Source organism: Hippocampus guttulatus, chromosome 16, assembly GCF_054856545.1.
Source record: "Hippocampus guttulatus isolate MCC_2025c chromosome 16, RoL_Hgut_1.0, whole genome shotgun sequence".
NCBI lineage: Eukaryota > Metazoa > Chordata > Actinopteri > Syngnathiformes > Syngnathidae > Hippocampus > Hippocampus guttulatus.
Window position 1 is genome coordinate 8,905,288 of NC_141276.1, and position 19,138 is coordinate 8,924,425.

The 19,138-nt window shown below is 45.5% G+C and overlaps 1 protein-coding gene across 2 annotated transcripts in view; it reads left to right on the forward strand.

Annotated features, from left to right (window-relative positions):
• The window catches only part of micall2a (mical-like 2a), an 89,480-nt gene that overhangs the window by 58,713 nt on the left and 11,629 nt on the right, over positions 1-19,138 (forward strand). For both annotated transcript variants that reach the window (XR_015103259.1, XR_015103260.1), the window contains 2 exons: positions 5,680-5,769; positions 7,399-7,461. The gene's annotated coding sequence lies outside the window, so the exon portion shown is untranslated. The remainder of the gene's footprint in view (positions 1-5,679; positions 5,770-7,398; positions 7,462-19,138) is intronic.

Sequence of the window (19,138 nt, forward strand, 5' to 3'; positions counted from 1 at the left end):
GCCGCTCCTCTCCAAACACATTTCCATTAGCTGCCCCGGCTTCCTTCTTATCTGACAGCCGCAGCGTAATTACAAATCCTCCAAATGGCAGTTATGACACCAATTGGCCGGCATATCGTTCTATATTTCACTCGATGCCCTCTACGTGTGACCTTGTGACTCGGTGTCATTCAAAGGGATGGCGAAAAGCAAGCGTTTGTTTCCCCGGCGCCCGTCACGTGACCGTCAGACAGCGTGTTTAATTACCACGCCGGGCCAAGCAGATGCGCTTGGGTCTGAAGCCGGAGAGTGTCCCGGCGTTCCGGGATGACTGGCGCTCTCGCTCCGCCTCGGAGGCATCTGTTCCGCACCTGTGGACCCGACGCGGAGCGCCGCCCCACCTGCTCCCCCCAAACATCATGTGTCTGCTTTGCCAAGGAGGCCCCGCCCTTGTCAATGAGAGAGGGGCCTCCGAGGTTTTCCCACAGACAAAAAAAACAAAAACTTTACCATCATGGAACCTTCGTAAGGCTGAGCAATTAAACACATTCAAATCGACATCGCAATTGGATTATTGTTCTAAATCGTTCGGCTCAAACACCAAATATGCAAAAAATAATTTAAACAGTTCCCAGGTGTTTTAATGGCATCCATATGGTGATGGGCGACACCAGGGGTCCGATACCCGTTTCAACCCTTTCAGGGACAGCGGTTACTACAGCGGACAGGTTACAGGGTGCACGAAAGGGTTAAAGTATCGGGTACTCTTGGTGGCTGTCAATACCAGTCACCAATACCTAAAACAAAAATAATACAAAAAAAATAAAAATCGAGCATTGAGGACGTCCTCCTCAGTAGTAGTTGGTGCAATACTGGGACAGTTGGATATATCGCTGACTCATCATCTGTGTCAGAAAAATATATATATCAGTGAGTAGTCACAGAGTCTGAAAAAAGATTATCGAACGTCCCCTACTTCCATATTTTGTTGAAATACTCCAACTCCCATTTTATTTTTTGTATGGCTAAAATGACCCCCTTGTGCGAGGGCGGTCCTTTCTCGTGTAAATGAGTGACTTGACACGCCTCCTAAGATCCTGCTCGATTAGCGAATACAGCGCTTCGATTCATTGCAGCTCTGCCTACCTTTTGTCTTTGGCACGATAGTTTAGTTTAGCAACGTCCTTAAAAAAAAAATTTTTAAAACAGCATCCCTTACCTTTTAAGATAGATTTTTATTTTAGCCGTGTCATCATCATGACCGCTTCCCTTTTCGGCTGCTCCTGTCATGATCAAATGAACTTTTTTTGACCGCTGAATATCCAATCATGATTGGAGATGAGCATCTATTGGTGCACCACACACGCACATCCACACAGCAGTTGATTCTTTCTTTGATCTTACCAAACATCGAGCAAACGGCTGCCGGTTCGGATCTTCATTATTTTTTTTTTCTAAGTCGGGGGGGGCGGGTCTGTAATAGGCATGGCATCAGATGGCTATAGACTAGATCCTCGCCCATTGTGCGCAACCATTCGCATTCATGAAATCCAAAGTATTTAGGCGGCATATGAGCATCGGAAGGTGAAGTGTGGATGGCACGCGGCAATAACGTCGCTTTCACGCGAGCATCTGAAAGCTTTCACTTTGTGCGCAGATTGAAGCAGCCCGCTGCCAATACAAAGGTTGCAGGGAGGGGATGAAGTATCATTATTTTTCATAGAAATTACAGCCGTGTGTGGCCTTGACAGTAAATTTAATACCTGTAAATGCCGTTTTTTTTTTTTTTTTTAATCACACACTCGGCATGGTTTGCATTTCAGCTGCACATAATCACTTCCCTTTGGCAGGAGATTATTGAGAATGGATTTTTTTTTATTGGCTTTGGTCTTCTAACACATCCATTCATGCATATTTTGGATGAAAAGCAAGAGTTGTAGCATTTTTCTTCTGTGATTATCCAATTCTAGGTCAAATACTGTGGCAGGCCCTTTTTTTTAAATTTTATATTTACACAAAGTACATGATAGAGTTCCATGTATAATGGAACCTCTGAAGTTGAGGTCGCAACCCTCAACCGTATTTATAGGGCACTTTAAAACAACTGCCATTCTATATAAAGTGCTGTGCATGGAGCAAAAATAAATTATACAACAGCAAACAACAAAACAATCAATTAATAAGAAAGGCAGTAGAAAGCACAAAAACAGGAAAAACTAAAACCGCCGGCCAGATGCGTAGCGGCGGAGGAGCTCGGAGTGGTAAGGTGGAACAAGGCCTTTTAAAGATTTGAAAACAAATAATAGGATCTTAAAAAGAACTCTAGCTTAGTAGAGTGAGCCACTGAAGGAATGTCAGAGTAGGAGTTATGTGCTCCCTCTTACGAATACCAGTCAAGAGGCGAGCAGCAGTATTATGGACCTACTGGAGAGACTTCATGGAGGATTGGCTGACTCCAAAATAAAGTGCATTACAGTAATCCAGCCGGGATGTGACGAAAGCATGCATTACTGTTTCAAAATACGGGGCCCAGCAAAGGATTAGCTTCCGAGTTTTTTGCAACACTTATTTAGTCACAACAAAGCCTTATAAGAGCAGGAGACGTATACAGTATCGTGTATTTAACTTTGTGACATTTACTTTAAATTTAAACTAAAATGTCACGATGACATGTCTCCCGTAAGTGCCACTCTGACAATAAGAAGAAACAACATGTTGTGTTGCTCAGTAGGTTGCACCTCCGACTTTGGACACGGGGCTTCCTGAGATTGAGTCCTGTGCTGTAACAAAGTCAAAGTTACGCTAGCTTCGTGACGTAAGTGACGCGTGTTTATATGCATGTTCAAGTTACACGAGACAGACAGAGGAGGGCGCAGGGAGTTCAGATGTCAAGGTCGCATTGCGGCAGATATTGCTCCAAAGCTTTTGTGATGGGCTGGTGGCGGAGGGGAAGGGGGAAGGGGGAACGGGGGGTAGCAGCAGGCCCTGTTTGATTTCATTAGTGGGGAAATATTAGATGGAAAGTCCTGATCTCAGAGGACACTTATCAGCGCCTCCGGCAAATTGACATAACGGCGCTTTATTTGCGAGAGCGAGCAGCGGACGGGCAAAAGAAAATCTTTTATAAACAAAAAACATTCATGCACTTCCGTGGCGACGTATTCAATCACGATGGCGGGGGCCTTGTGTTACATACGTTACTCGCTTTGTGTTTCTCAAACAGGATTCGGCTATGACACGGAAAGAGAATGACGTCGGAAAACTCAGCCAAACAAAGTGCTCCGTGACATTTCGCGAGTGGAGTGTTTACAAGCAGAATGAGCAGCGTCACGAAAATGTTGTTGAGTCAGTATCGCCACGCATTGCGCAAAAATGCTCTGAAAGACAGCGTTATGTGGATTCGCACCCGAGACTTTCCTCCAGCAATGCCAAACTTCCCAAACTTTCTTGGAAGTGGCGCGCATACTTTTTGCTCGTGTATTTTTGCATTTGGCCTGAAAATCTGACCAAATAGTCGATCGAACAGGCGGACACGGAGGAGGACACCGGTGGCCGCGAATGAACATTTCTGCAACAATAATAAAGATTCAATAAGCATCTTTTCATTCGGGCCATGAGAGATTATTTCATGAAAAGATTTGCATGCGCGCAACATCTCTGCAATGTGCTACATTTTTGAACTAATGGCCCATCCTATGCACAATGCCCTTTTGATGACAGTTAAATTTTCTTTTTTCTCCCCCCCCCCCCCCCCCACAATTACAGCTCACCCCCCCCCCCCCTCTCGCAGCCGCCCGGCTGATTTGTTTTCACGCCGAGTTCTGCTCCGAGGGGCTGTCAGGGTCTTCTTTATTCACCCGCAGCCGACAATCAGACCTTATTGAGAATTGGGGGGGGGGAGAAAAAGTGACGGCTAATTGATTTTACAGCGATACTGTTGGGGAGACAATGAATGTGCCATCAATTCAATCCGCTATTTAATGGCTCCAATTTGGTCTGTAAACGCTCGCTAAACTAATTCCGCCGTTGTGCGGCAATCTGAAAAGCTATCATGGCTCTAATCTCCTCCTATATATTCATAAGGAAAAAGAAATTTAGCCAATTCCGAGGTGTGGAGATGATCTGTTAGTGCGGTGTCAATGTTTAGAACGCGGCAATTGAGTTCATTTATAAGGATATGAAAAGTTTTATTGGCAGGGTCAGTGGAGTGGAACTGTCGGATAATAGGCAGTTACCGGCAAGTGTTTGAAGGCTATGAAGCATAGAGATGTAGGGAATAAAATGCCGGGACATGCTGTAATCGGAAGCTAAACTGAAATTCTCCAAAGCGGCGCGGCTGTTAGATTCCCACTGATGGAAGGTTCAGCGGCGGGGGCCATTGCTATTCAAGCGTCTATTTATTTTGCTCGGGCGCAGCCTCTTCAATTTGGCCCAAAAGTGGACGCGCAGTGAGCCGCATATGCCAATGTGATGTGATGGGATGGCGATGCGACTGCAATGAGATTCTTCCCATCCCGACCCAATCACGGCGGGATATGGCTCGGGCTCGGCCAAGAGAACAGGACGTTAATGTGGCTATTGTCTCCGGAAAAAAAAGGTGGATGTGGGGGGGGGGGGGGGGGGGGGCTATACGCGACCGCCTTCCAAAGATGAGCTCGTTTAAATCGCCCCGATTTCGCTGGCCGTCGGGGTAACCTCAATACTTTCCGTTCTGTCAGCCTTCGAGTCCCTCTTGGCCTCGCATCGACACGCAAACACCCCCCCCCCCCCCCCCCCCAGCTCTCTAAAGCCTTTGTTACTGCTTTTTTGTTTCCCTAGGATAAATGCTTTGGAGGTCAATAGCATCGTGTATTCTTTTTCCTTTCCCACCTCGTAAATCTGTCAGCTTCGCAGCAGGTAGCACAGAACATAAAGCAGCGTTCCCGTAGGTGCTAGCAAACGTGCTCGATTGGTGACTAAAGGGCCTGCAATGACAACAAGCCATTTGACAGAAATTGATGCCTGCTTGAATGGAGAAATGTAGAAATACTTAGAAATTTTTGGATTTTGGAGAATCTGTCCGTATCAGGCACCACATACGAGAATAGCATCCATCCGCATTATTTATATACTGTGTGAATAGTGCTGCCTCACGGCTTGTCTGACTCCAAAACAAAAGATTTGAATTATGAGTTTAGCAGACGACGCGGCCATACCATTTCATACAGTTTGATGGAGAAATATATCAAATTTCTTATAAAAGTGACAGCAAGATAGGAATTGTCAGCTGCATGCACCACATGAACAAATCTGCTGCACTAACAATGTGATGTGATGTGGACAGTAGTTGGTAGTGAAGTGCTACCTCCGTGAGTGAAAATTCCATCCATTCTTTTACACTCGCTCACTCTTACTGTAAAGTGGAGCTTTTCAGCACTGGCAATGACCGAAATTCACTGTAATATTTTTCATTTTTCATAGCGGAGAAATAATATCTGCCTGTGAGGATTCTTATATTCGCTGGCTATAGGTGTTGCTCCACCGTTTGTGTTGAAATATCCGTTACTTCTGAAATCCTTACTATCGCTCCTAAACGTTAGCATGTTAATGGAGCTTTGTATTGTCTGTTAGCATGAAGCTAAGTGGGCTTTTTCCATAAGACATAGCCGTTGTTTTAAATACACGTTGTGTAATTCTTTTTTTTGTTTGTTTTATGTTCAGTGTGACAAGAAACTCCAACTGGGAGTGGCAAAGTGCCAGCTTGGAGCCTCCTTTTTTGAAGAATGGTCCACTATGAGCCAAGCTGCTGAAGTAAGTGGCAGGCATGCATATTGCAACATTTGTTTTTCGATATGGTCTGGAAATATGTCATTTCAAGCAGTTGCAAGGTGCGAGGATAAAAGCTTGCAAAATGCACCTTGAAAGTCTTTCGCGTTTGCCCTTGGAAATATAAAGGTGTCCAAACGCCGCCAGAGAGCTTACCACTGGGACATCTGTGATCACAACCTGTCACTATGGAGAGACAACCCACAGGGGCGGTGGGGGGTTCCTATGCGCTTCTCACCCCGTCGCTTTGTTTGTTTACTTAGATGGCCCGTTTGTGCTGTAATACACCCAAACGGATTCGATCACAGCCGTGCAAATGAAGGAATAAATTGTTCATTTGATGCCTGAATGCGGTTACACTTTGCAAAAGGCGAAGATTCCACATCGGGGACACTAATAAGGTGCACCAGACAATTGGTTCTTTGTGATATTCCTGTCGGGGATGGTAACCCTCCCATGAGGGACAGATGTAAATATTCCGGGTGTGTTGTTACCATAGTGACAACACTTCATCTTATAGCTTATTGAGTCCCTTAAGTCTCGATGAAATATTGATAAGAGAGGGAGTGACGTTCTTTCCTTCAGTCCATTTCCAAAGGGTCAACATATTCTCTCTTTTTTTTCAATAAGAGAATATATATTAAAAAAAAAATAATAATAATGATAAGAATAAGCAGCACACTTACAAAGTTATTTAAGTTTAATGTGTAATCCGGTACATGATCTTGCAGAAGGCTTTCGGTAATTGTCGCCGCCGCTGCAAAATCACTTCTTTATTCATAAATTAAAATTGGAATTTAATAGGCTCTCCTTTCTTTTTCCAGGGACTTGATTAAAATATCCATTATGAGATCAGCTCTTTAGTTTCTGTTGTGGATTACTTTTATCTCGGCAGACCTAAATTATGGAACTCTGCTCTCGGAGGTAATTGCCTAAAATATATTCATTGTTTCAGCCTCCCCCCCCCCGCACCCACCCCCACTGGCGTGGTGGAGGCACAATTCCTTCCATGGCTTTTTGTTTTCTCCACCGTTCACATTAGTCGAAGGACTTTGTTGGTTTGGGTGTGTTGGCAGTTGTCACGGCACCAAAATAAAATCTTTGGTCTTCCTTGCGTCCATCCATCCATCCATTTTCTACCGCTCATCCAGAGTCGGGTCGCGGGGGCAGCAGCTTTAGCAGGGAAGCCCAGACTTCCCTCTCCCGAGCCACTTCTTCCAGCGCTTCCCGGGGAATCCAAAGGCGTTCCCAGGCCAACTGGTAGGCAGAGTCTCTCCAGAATGTCCTGGGTCGTCCTGCCGGTGGGACATGCCCGGAACACCTCACCAGGGAGGCATCCTAATCAGATGCCCGAGCCACCTCATGTGGCTCCTCTCGGCATGGAGGAGAAGTGGCTCGACTCTGAGCCCCTCTCAGATGACCGAGCTTCTCACCTTATCTCTAAGGGCCCGGACGCCCTGCAGCTTCACAATTAATTGAATTCAAATCCATTTCGCAATGTAGTAGAATTTAAAAAAATACATGCGGAGTGTACCTCGGAAAAAAAATAATGATCACACATGAAATCACAATCACAATATTGAGCGTAAAAGTTGCAATTCAATTATTTTTCAGAATCACTCAGCCCGAGTTTGGGGGAGTTGGAGCCATGTGGGGTGAAAAAGGGGCTCGACTGTGGTAAGTGTGATCATGATGGTAATAACTCAGTTAGGTAAGAAGCTTGTCTCAAGATGCTTGTCTGGGACAGGCGTTATCACATCTCTGTCCCAAACTGGAGCTTTAAGAGCAAAACCGCTTGTGTTGTGCTTGACTGGTGCTGGTATGGTGACGGGTCCAATACGAGGGGTCTTAATTTATAGCCAAGTGGATTCTCAGATAGCAAACTCACAGATTTTATTTATGTTATTTGCCTTTTTCAAATGTTATTTACCCTGATGACTCTCAGTGAAAACTTGGAATTACAATTTTTCTTCTCTCTCTTCTTCTTTTTAATCTGGCGCACATGAAGCAAGATAAGGCAATGTTTGCTCGGGGGGGGAAAAAAAAAAAGAAAATCAATAAAATGTGCTGTGGACACAGGTTAAGTCTCCCTCTCTAAAAATTCCATTTCTGTTTAAAAAAAAAAAAAAGATCTCAAACACCGATTATGGATTTGGGGACTTTCTCTGACAACTTCGGCACTCTGCTCGGAACACCAAAGATCTTGGGTCAAGGTGCTTAAGTACACAAACCTCATTTTCAAATTTATTTCAGTCGTGGAGAGCTGAAAGAGATAATGCCGCTTCACGGAATCAAGAGTACTCCCTTTCAAATCACATCATCCAAGTCCCAACACACTCCACTCTGGATTAGAAGAATCAGATTTTTAAAAAAAAGTGCAATTTAATTAGAGCGAATGGATAGATCCAGCACTTGAAAGAGCAATAAGTAAGGCCCCCACTTATAAGCGAGATATCTGCCAGGGCCCCGCTGAGGTCTACACACCCCAGGTAAAATTGAAGATGTAATCTTCCCTGCAAGAAAATAGTCCCGCCGCTGCTGCCTGATGACGCGTCGCCGTCTCCCAGCCGCTGCAGGCCGCGCCCTCGTAGACTTAATGCGGATCAATTATCGGGCGAGAAGTCCCTGTCGCGTGTGATTCGCTGTGTGTTTTGGCCAGTGTGGGTCTCTTTTTTGTACATGCGCTAACCAGTCAGGTGGCAACGTGTCAAACAGGCAACAGGCAACAGACAATTGAACGACGGCCCCATATTGTTTGTTATTTATTATTTGCTTCCTTGGCCACACGCAAATCAAATGTCACATCTCATTTAGGCGCCGCGCCCCCCTTTTTTTGGGAGATGCAAACGTTTTCGATAAATGCGAAATGTGGCGGCCGTTCGGCATGATGAAATTTCAAATGGGTAAAGAACCACTCACTCGTGGCTTTTTGCGGGGGGGAGAGGTATTAATGTCGCCATTTAGAACAAGGATCTATATTTTGGTAACACGCTAGCTGGTATAGAGCTACGCGTAGTATCTTCAAGCTAAAAGACATGAGATTAAATTATTTCATGTACAACTGTAACCTAATAAACTGTCCACTGTAGTACACACTGTCCCTAAAAGGGTTCAAGAATATTCTACATACATTTCACGAATATTTTTTCAGTATTTTAAAGCTACTCAAAGACACAAGGTGTACTGGGTCTATGCTAACGTTGCTCCACACACGTCGCCTTTCATCAAGCCGTCCCGCACCAATACGAGAAACGATCATGACCTTTTAACACGTCGTTACGCGGCGCCGACTGGCAGTCTGGTCAGATTGTCCCATGTGTCAGACAAGAAAGCAGCGCTAATAGAAAGTCAATTAGGAGCCTTTGCTGTCACGGACGGAGCAGTTTGCTGCTTCAGGAATGTCACGCTTTGCGTGACGATTAACCCCACCGAGCTTTCCCCGAATCACAGCCAAACCGATCGCATTGTGTCAAAAACGGGCACTTTGTTGCTGTCGACTTTAGTCAAGGGTGCTGGTTGAAATCCGATGTTACCAGTGAAGGCCACTTGGGGGACTCGGTTGTGGGATGGTTTAGTCACAATGTAGAGTCGAGTCTTGTCTTGTCTTTTTGCCTTTGGAAGTCAGAAAAGTCAAACCTAAGATTTGTCTTTTGGATCATATTTGTAGACCAGTTGGGTTCGTCAAAGATGGATACTATCTTTGCTGGTTTGGTGACTCAAACCTCAGTTCTTACAGTCACAATACAGGGGAACCATATCTTGATAACAATTTCGGGATCAATTCCTCACAACGCAAGGTGAGGGGGTTGTCTCACCTTTGCCGGTTGGGCACCTGATTCCTTAGACCTTTCGGTCAAAATACAAGACGACGGTGCAAGAGAGCATAAACTTGCTGTCTTTTGGACACAAGATGGAATGTTTCCCAACCCATTTAGAGGACTTGAAGATGGGGTCCTTCGTTCCCAGCACATTCAGGTCTACATTCCTATGCCAGTTTGAAAACTCGAACCTGGTTGTCTTTTGACAATTCAGGTCATCCAGACTTATCTCAGTGACAAATGAAGGATTCAAAAATTGGGTCCTATGGCTACAAGGCTGGGTAAAGGTACGGGCTGCCCTTGCATATCATCTACCGCAGCAAACTTTCCAGAAGCCTGATAATGATCCTGACATCTAAAACTGGCTGGATAGGGGCTCTCGAGGATCGGACTCGGACATCCCTTATCTACCCTTTCCAGTTGGGCAAATCATACCTGGGCTACATCCCTCTGCGATTAAAAGCCTCGAACCTGAGGTCTTTTGGTTGCAATGTGGGCCGTCCATATCTCTCTGCCAAATGACGGACTCCAAAATCGGGCCCTTTGGCCACAGTTCCGCCCGGGTCAATGTGGAGCCGCCCTTGCCTATCGACCCGACTCGCTTCTTTTGGTCACAATCAGGAATCTGAATGTCTCTCTGCCAGTTACAGAACTCAGACATGGAGTCTTTCGGTCACAATAGAGAGGGGCATGTCGCTACGTCCGGTGGGGGGGGGGACTCCAACCTTGGGTTCTCTTGTCACAATGCAAGGTGAGAGGTGCCCAGATACATTTGAGGCCCAGGGGAAATCAAACCTTAGACCCCTCAGTCCTCCCAGACAATACAGTATATGTGACCATATCATGAGAGTCGGGGCATGTGCACCACAATGCACGGCTTAAAGCTTGTCTCCTTCGGGCGTGCACCAATATGGGGGCTCCTCATGGTCTCCGTTCATTTCGTGATGCCAGTTGGGGCACTTGAACCTGCGGTTGATTGGTTACAGGCCACGTTGTGTCGTGCAAAAGAAGGTCCGGTCCCATCGCGCAGCTGCGGTCATTGTGCTTCTTCCCCGCGGGATCGCCTTGCGCCAGCGCCACGAAGCAGCGTCGGATGTGTCGGTAATCCTCCGCGTTGACAGCCGCCACACACACTCAGAGACATCAGAGGTGGCCAGGTGACACACGTCGGCACTCTCGAAGAAAAGAATAAGATGCTCCCCCTCGTCCTTGGCGGCGACCCTTTTTTGGGGGGGGGGGGGGGTAAAATAAACATGCGGCGGTGCCAAAGCCATTTCATATGATGAAAAGGCAACAGTCCACTAATCTATGAATAGGCCACCGGTGACAAATGTTATCTCCGTGCGGCATAGCAGGTTCAAGCCCATTCAGCGCCATGCCACCCCTCCCCCCCTCTCCCTCGCAGACCAGCGCTAAGATGATGTCACGCTAATCCTCAAGCAGGCCTTTTGTTGCCTCGGCGTGCAGGTGACTGCTTGTGCGAGCAAAGAGCACTGCAAGGGCAGCAATGAGAAACGAGGATTTATTCTGGGTTGTACAATGGAGCTTTAGACGCTCGCGCATTGTATATCCACACGTGAGCTTTCAGGAGAACCACCGGTGGCAAAATAAAGTGGCGGGCCGTTTCGTTTTCATCACGAAGGAATCATGTTTGATCGGCCGGTTTAGTGGGGGTTCGTACAAAAGCTACCTGGTTATGAGCGGCGATAAAATATATTTCTATAAAACTTTGTGAAGGAGTGTGGCGCCAAAGCTTGAAATTTCGTCATATATCTGAAGCCGGCTAGGACCTCTATTTTTGCCTCGCACCACAAAAAAAAAAAAAAAAAGATCATAGCGTCAAATAATCTTCTATTGTGGCGAACAAGTTTTTTTTTTTTTCAAGCGTGGTACGCATGTCATTGCTTTCTCTAGCATTACCCGAGCAATATGTTTTTCGATATTCAAACTCAGTGTGAATGTTCAAAGTTTATTCCAGTGACTAGCAGTGATATTATTTTCAAGAACGTTTAGACCCACTACACTACAGTCATGATGGGCCTGGTAGTGATACTTTATTTGTAGTTCTTTTTTTTTTTTTTTTGTGGTACTTTAGGTTTGAGAACAAGAAAATGAATGCATGAATTATCTCTGAAATGCCCCGTTGTGATATTTATATTATTTGATGACATTTAAAACTGTGACGACCAAATCTTTATCTTCTTGATTAAGATTTGGGTTGAGGACATTTTCTTTTCAAGCTCCCCCAGCACCGCTTTTCAACAATGACACAAAACTTTTTTTTTTTGTCCCTTTTTAGTTTAAAGCAACCCCAAACGTTGGCCATCTTTTTTTCATTTTCTGTATTCCTCATTGGCAGCCATGTTCCCGACATAAACGTGATAAACGCTGACAGTGTGCAAACATGTTTCCGGGTGGTGCAAATACTTGACTTTTCACGCGACTACAAATGTGTTAAACAAGCAAATGGATGCAAAGAGCAGTCGGCGAGTGGGATTGGGTCAGTGGAAAGGGCCTGCTTTTAAATGACTCGTATTGCCGTTCTGATCCCGAGGGCGACATCAAATTCTGTGGAAAGACTCTTTTAATTGATTGCTATAGATGTGTTGGTAACTTAAAAGCTTTTTTTAAGCACCCTGTGGAGACATTATGGAAATTCCCCAATTCGGCGGCACCGAGACAAGAACCACCAAAGAACAAAGTTTGCACTTTCAGTTTGTTTGTTTGTTTGTTTTAATTGGACTTGCAATGCCTCGGACAGGGTCAGCCGCGGATCTGCGATTGGACGCCGACTAATTCGGGGTAGGAGGTCCGAGGGAATTCATCGGACGCTCAAGGACGGAGAAGCAAGATTTCCAGAAATTAAACAGGATTAATTGAAACTCCTAATTACTTTCCGAGGGGCATAAACATCTCAATATCAATTAAAATGAGTTTCCGGTGCGCTCGGAGGATACGAGGTGTAGCAGATAATTAGACGTGGAGACTGACGGCTCGACTCGCCACTTCTCTGACGGTACAGTAAAGCTCCTCAATTGAACGCCGATGATTTGAGGCCATGAATAATACATGTTAGGCTTTTTTCTCACCTGTTCCGCGTCCACGTTCCGAGTCGCCGATTCAGAGTTGAACAAAGTTGAAGGTTAGACAGATAAAGCAAAGTATATTGGGGGGGGGGGGTTATAATTCAACTTTCTCAAATTATGGAGCGCATATTAAGCAGAGTTATATGACGGTGGCCAACAGAGAAATAATATCCTCCAGTTGCCACGCTGGTGCTGCACGGTCGACTGAGTAGATAAAAACCGGGGCTAAAAAAAAAAAAAGAAAGAAAGAAAAAGGAAAAGCGAGGGTCTGAGGAAATGTTTTGGAGGTGTAACATTGATTGTTATTCAAAGGGGACCCCCCCCCCTCCAGCTAACGCCGCCAATGGGGCCTGTCTGTCATCTCACAGAATATCACACTTTAAAGCTAATATTTATTCATTTATCAATCACTTTCCTCAATCCAGCTCTATTTTGGGGGGGATTATTCAAGGGCCCCTTTTGTTTCCACTGTCACCCCCCCCCCACCCCCACCATCCCCTCGCAGCCATTTCTCTGGGAAAAGAGGGCCAGTCATGAGCCATTTAACCAGGGCGAAAGCATAGGGCCCCCCGCCCCCCACGCCCCACCCATGCCCGCCTCTAAACGGGTCTTTCGGAAGCCATCTAGGAAGCGCATTGGAATAGCGGAGTAACAAATGGACAGTGGAAGCGGTTTGTAATGGTGATTAGGGTCTGAAATTGGTTCAGATTTACAGTGTCAGTCAGAGATGGAGGCAGAGGAATAAGCAGTCTAAGCGGTCTAATGGATCCATCAGCTCGCTCGGGCGGCTCAGCGGGCCGAGCGGGGTCACCAGCCATCCGCGAGTGCCACAATAGCACTTCAATTTTGTTAGGAAATGTATCAATTTAACTGACTCGAGCGCCACACTGGAAACCTAATGAATCTGGACTCAATTTTCCAGCACACTGATTCTGGCAAAGCGGAGGAAACAATGTCGGTGGCGAAAGGGTGAACCCAGGGCCCGGCGTCATTGGCTGGCGAAGACGCCGCACGGCACCTCATCCCCACCCCCCTTACCCGCGTTCCCCACCCCTGCCGCCGACCCAAGGAAAACAAGGGCGGCCCTGGCGTTTATCTAGCGATAGCGGCGGCGCCGACTGCTGTCACTCATGTAACAATTGCGTCATTAAAGGTAAATTGGCTTCGATTTCAGCGGGACGATAATGCTAATTGAGTGGCAAAACATAATACCGGCGAACTGTTGTGCGGCGTCAAGGGGCGGAGGGGGACAGATTAAACGGCCGCACAATAGCGGGGCTGCAGGCGCGGCAGATGTTGCTTTGTGTCGACGACTGAATTGACATATCTCTTGCTTGTCAGGCCGCGGCTTTTTTTTTCAAGGGGACTCGCAGGGCCAGATGGCCCCCACGCGCCAGCCCAATAAAGCAGTTAAACAGTTTGAAGACGAGCAAGAAAACGTGCCGCCCAGTAATTAAACGCGAGCGGGCCCCCCCCCCGCCGCACTATCGACCCTGGCCGAGCGGTGCCTGACGGCCGGCTAATGAGGCGACTTTAAACTGTACTTGCGCCGTTTACCGTACATTATATCCAAACGTAAACAAACCGTTCACCCAATCGGCGTCCGTATCGAGAGCGCAGCAGATCCCAAAGCAACAGGTGGCGCTATAAACCTAATCTGGCCGCTGATTTCAGGCCAAATCATGAAAATATAGACCCGCACCTTCAGCATATATTGGAATGTTGACATTCAGGTGTGTCAATTATTTAACAACAACAACAAAAAAAAATTCTACAAAGTTTTGTCGCAAAGCCGGTAGCCGAGACTCGGCCATTCGTGAACTCTTGCGGGGGTTCCACCGCATTGCTCAGTGTGTGTCGGCCCTTACATTCATGGCCCTAGTGCATAGTTTGAAAGGGGATGAAGGCTAAAGCCAGAGAATTGTAGCTATTATAAAAAAAACACCAGGAGATTTCACGGAACAGATCAACGTTGTCGATCAATTCCAAATTTCACTGACTGCTCCTTGAGTAATCAAGTGAAAAATCATTTCCATTCCCACAAACAAAACAATTATGATTTTTTTTTTCTGAGTCAAAAAGTCTTACTTTCAGCAACCTAAAATGTAAAAGTTTACATGTGGCCTCAAGGCTGACAGCCGTAAATATGTTGTTATTATACTATTTTAATCCCTCAAGGGAACTGGGTACAAACCATCCATCCCTTGATCCATTTATATCCTCAAGGCTGAAGCCTAGCACCCCATTTTCATTTTCAACCAATTTCTTTTGTGAGCAGTCTGCACTCCTCTGTTAGCCAGCATGTTCGCGGTGACAGAATCATCTCCTAACTGAGGTCAAGGCTGTTTGTTAAATGGCGTCGGCAGGAGAAAAGATTGAATCTAATGTTGCCTAAGTAGATTATTTCAATTGGCAGCCCAGTTGGAGGATTATTCCTTTTTTTTTTTTCAGTTTTGGAATTATTCTTTGAACGATACGGCACACCTTGGACATGCGTTAAGTGAATCTGGCGTTTGTCGTGCTTTTATGTACGCCCCCATGAAACAGTAGCGGGCTTGTCGGCCTGCTATGGAGCAGGAGAGGCTGCTGCCCCTCTACTTGACCTCCCCATTATGGCGAGCACTGATCTCATTTGACAAGGCCGGCCGGAGCTGCCTCTCGGTGTCTGACACGTCTTTGGAGAAAATCCTCCTCAATGCAGTATTAATATTAAATGGGAGGGGTTGTGGCGGCCCCGGTGTAATCAGCAAGCTTGGAGGAGGGGCTGGAGAAGTCACACAGCATTATCAAGTCTATGATTTAATTGTCGTAGTCAAATTAAGTTTAGGGGGGGCGGGGGTTGTTTGGGGGGGGTTCGCTTCCATTAGCCAGGAATCAAGTCGTCTGTGTTCACACCCACAACAGCGCAACACATCTTGCTAACTGCGTGTGTATGCGAAAATACCAACACAAGACAAAATGTGTGCTATGTTAAGATGGAATCAAAAAATAAATGTTAACAGTCTTCTTTTGTCTCAATTCTTTTGAGTAGGTCACATAATTCTAGAACAGACTTGTGGGCTACTGATGTTGTACTTGAGGCTAACTAGCACCCGTTGGCACCATTTTTAAAAAATGTTTTAGGACAATACAAATTAATCAACAGGGCAGGCATCCATGTTTTGTCATGCTCGCACACTCCTACTCCTCGATTTGTAAGTGCTCACCCCCTAACCTCTTTGCTGGTTGAGAAAGGAGGAGAAAAAAAAGTTAACTGGAGGCAATTAACTTCAGAAAGACCCGTTTACTCAACTCTGCAAGCAGCCAATCAAAATGTGCCCTGCTAAAAGTCCCCTCAAAAAAAAAAAAAAAAAAGCATAACTGAGGATAATCTTTTTAGACACATCCAATAACCACGCCGTTGCTGACTGATCGCAGAAGATGAAAATGTTTTCGCCTTCGGCCCATTTATCGATGAATGATTAGCATGTAATCGGTGTCGATGTTGACTTTTGATTGGCAACTGCCAGAGAAGTAGTTCATTCAAGCAAAAATGTCTCATTGGACTTGTCGTTTGCGGTGCTTTGCTGCGATGATATTGTTATAGTTGACCACTTTTTTGGGGCATTGCTGTTTTCCCCGACAGAGATGTCTGAAGGCACTCGCTAAATTGCAGCGCTTGCCACGGAACTTGAGTTGATGCACCTTTTCTGGCAGTTTATTACTCAGTCAAAGGTATTGTGTTTGACTGACTATTATCTCCTGGGATGCGATATTGGCCAAATAGAGCCAACGATTCCTCTCGGCCGCTTTATAGAAGCGAGAAGTCTGGTATATTACGCTGTCTTTTTTGTTCTGCTTTGATGAAAGTGGAAGCTGAGCTTTGTTTATCTGGTCAGGAACAAATAGATTTGTGCAGAGGTCCCCTCTGAGAAGGGACGTTAGAGATGCCGTTTTAAAAGGTTGCCGCTGACTATTTTGTGTTTTCTCTCTCTGCCGTCCCTCCCCATGGTGCTGCACCGCGAGGCATTTAATGGATGGACTCGCCGTTTCATATCAGTAAGCCAAATCAAATAACGCAAGATGATTTACTCCCCCTGGCAACTAGGCAATGCGCTTCCATCCGGCGGCCGGGCGGCGGGGCTTGGGTGTAATCAGTTTGAAAATATTTCAATTATTGTGTTGATTTTAGTGGATTTGAGAGGCGGCGGCGGTGCGCCTGGTCACGCCGCCTCCATGACCTGCAGAGGAAGGCATCGATTTAAACAGGTGTCAGAACAGGAAACACACAGGCAATTTAAATGGGAATGGGATGGCAAAGTCATCGAGCATTGTCGAGTGCATGTGTGACATCCGCCCGACGTCGCCGAATCAATGCGGCTCTGCCCGACTCGGGAGAAATCATCCATCTGTGGGCCGCCGCAGCAGAGGGATTGCTTGTTGTGCCCTGCCTTGTGCGCCCATTTGGTTCGGAGGGAATAACAGTGACTCTTTAGAGCGCTAAAGCCAATAAGGGATCAATTGATTCTGTTGGTGAAATCGCATGGTTTGTTTTCCTCGATATTGCCAATATGGAGAAGTCTGATGGAAAAAAAAAAAGAAGATAATTTTCCAATGTGTTCATAAAGATTAATGTATTGCTTCTGATTGTTTAAAAAAAAAAAAAACATCCAAAGAGGATTTTTAGAAAAAAATAATCTGGTATTAAATCGCAATATTGGGGGAGAAAAATTGCTCTTACTTTATTATTCAAAATTATTCCACCCGACTCTGTATGTTAGAGTGGTCCACAATATTATTATGACAGTGGGAGTCTTGAGGAATTGGCCTTTTCATAACATTTTCCACCAAAGCAAACAACAATCAACAAAGCGCTAAAAGTCATTAAAAAGTCACAATACACGTGACGAACTAAAAATATACATTTTTAGGTGTACCTAATGAAGTGTCCATTGAAGGTGACACGTGCATAGTGTCCAATTCGACCCCACCCCCATCCCATCATCAAGGGGTATTCATTTGCAATTTATGCCCACTTATTTTTGGGCTGGGCTACGATGTGCGTCGAATGAAAAACCAGCATGCCATCGAACTGAATCATATGCTTAAGCACATGCTCACACCACTGGCCCCTCCTCTATCAGCTGAGTGAGGGCTCTTTCAAACACTTTGCAGTCAGGGGGGGGGGGGTGGCGGGGGGGTGGCTGTCTTCTATTTTTCAGTGCTGCAGAAAGTATTTTTATTTGACGCTCTTGTGAGTCTTCTTAGCATGGGACCCCGAGGTGGAGGCTGGCGTTGGGGTGCTCTTCTCCAGTGTTATGACAACAAGCCTACTGAGGGGAAGTTGGTCCGGTCTGACATGTTGTCAGGAGGCAGAAATTCAAAGTCACACCCCTGCTTGTAAAACCTTGTAAGCCTCTTTGCCTGCCACCCAATTCGTTACCGGACGCAGCGTGTGTATAGATCTTCCACCACCATCAGCATGGGACGCGATAGCAACATACTGCACCTATAGCACCCCCCACGCCCCGAGATTAATGTTCGACGCAGTTTTCATCAGTGAATAGGCTAGTCTGTGTCCGTCATCACAGGCCACTTCATTAGGGATGCCTGCCCAGTACACATGATGAGAGGAGATTGAAACGTCAACCATTAAAAAGTCACAATTTTTCATTCAAGGCCATTGTGTTAAATTGATGATATGCGGTTGAAAATTGGACAAGCACCCCCTTTTTTTTTCATATCAATTAACTGCAAACGAACAATTTACCTCATAAATCCAAATAGCGAAATTTGTGAGCTTGCCGACAGGGAGGACATTTTTTTTGGTTACTTTTAGCGCTGTAAGCTAGTGCTCGACTTTCAGTTAGCAATGTGATTCAGCTAGCTAGAAGACTGTGTTCTGCTTATTGAATACATGTTGAATTTCTGAAATGTTTTTCTGTCACCTGATATTTCAATATGAGAGGGTGGAAATATTATGTTTGACAACATCCAACCACAAACATAATATATTTTTAAAAATCGATATGAAACAGAACTATTTATTTCTGCAACTATTGAACAAAATGTTTGTCACAATATCATGAAAAAAAACCCTGTGCATTTCTTAAAGGGATAGTTACCCAGTTATGACAGGAACACCTGCAAAACGCACACGTAACTTCTCCATTTTATCAATCCAGTTTCAGTCTTTTACATACAAAGCAAAGAGCACAGTTCTGAAGGTGCCAATGTGTGCGAAGGCATTCATCTCACTTTGGCTGGTGAGTCTATTATGACTCATAGGTGTCATAATTTAATCGTCTTGTTTTCTATTGCCTGCGGATACTTCAGGGGCCAGGAAGCGGCTGTGTATAATGCAGCCCGGCGCTAGTGCGCCACTCTCTTTCTTCTCTTTCTCTCATCTTAATTGGAAACACTGGGGGCGGGCTGCATCCCTTTCACTTTCACTTGACCTTAGAAGATGAA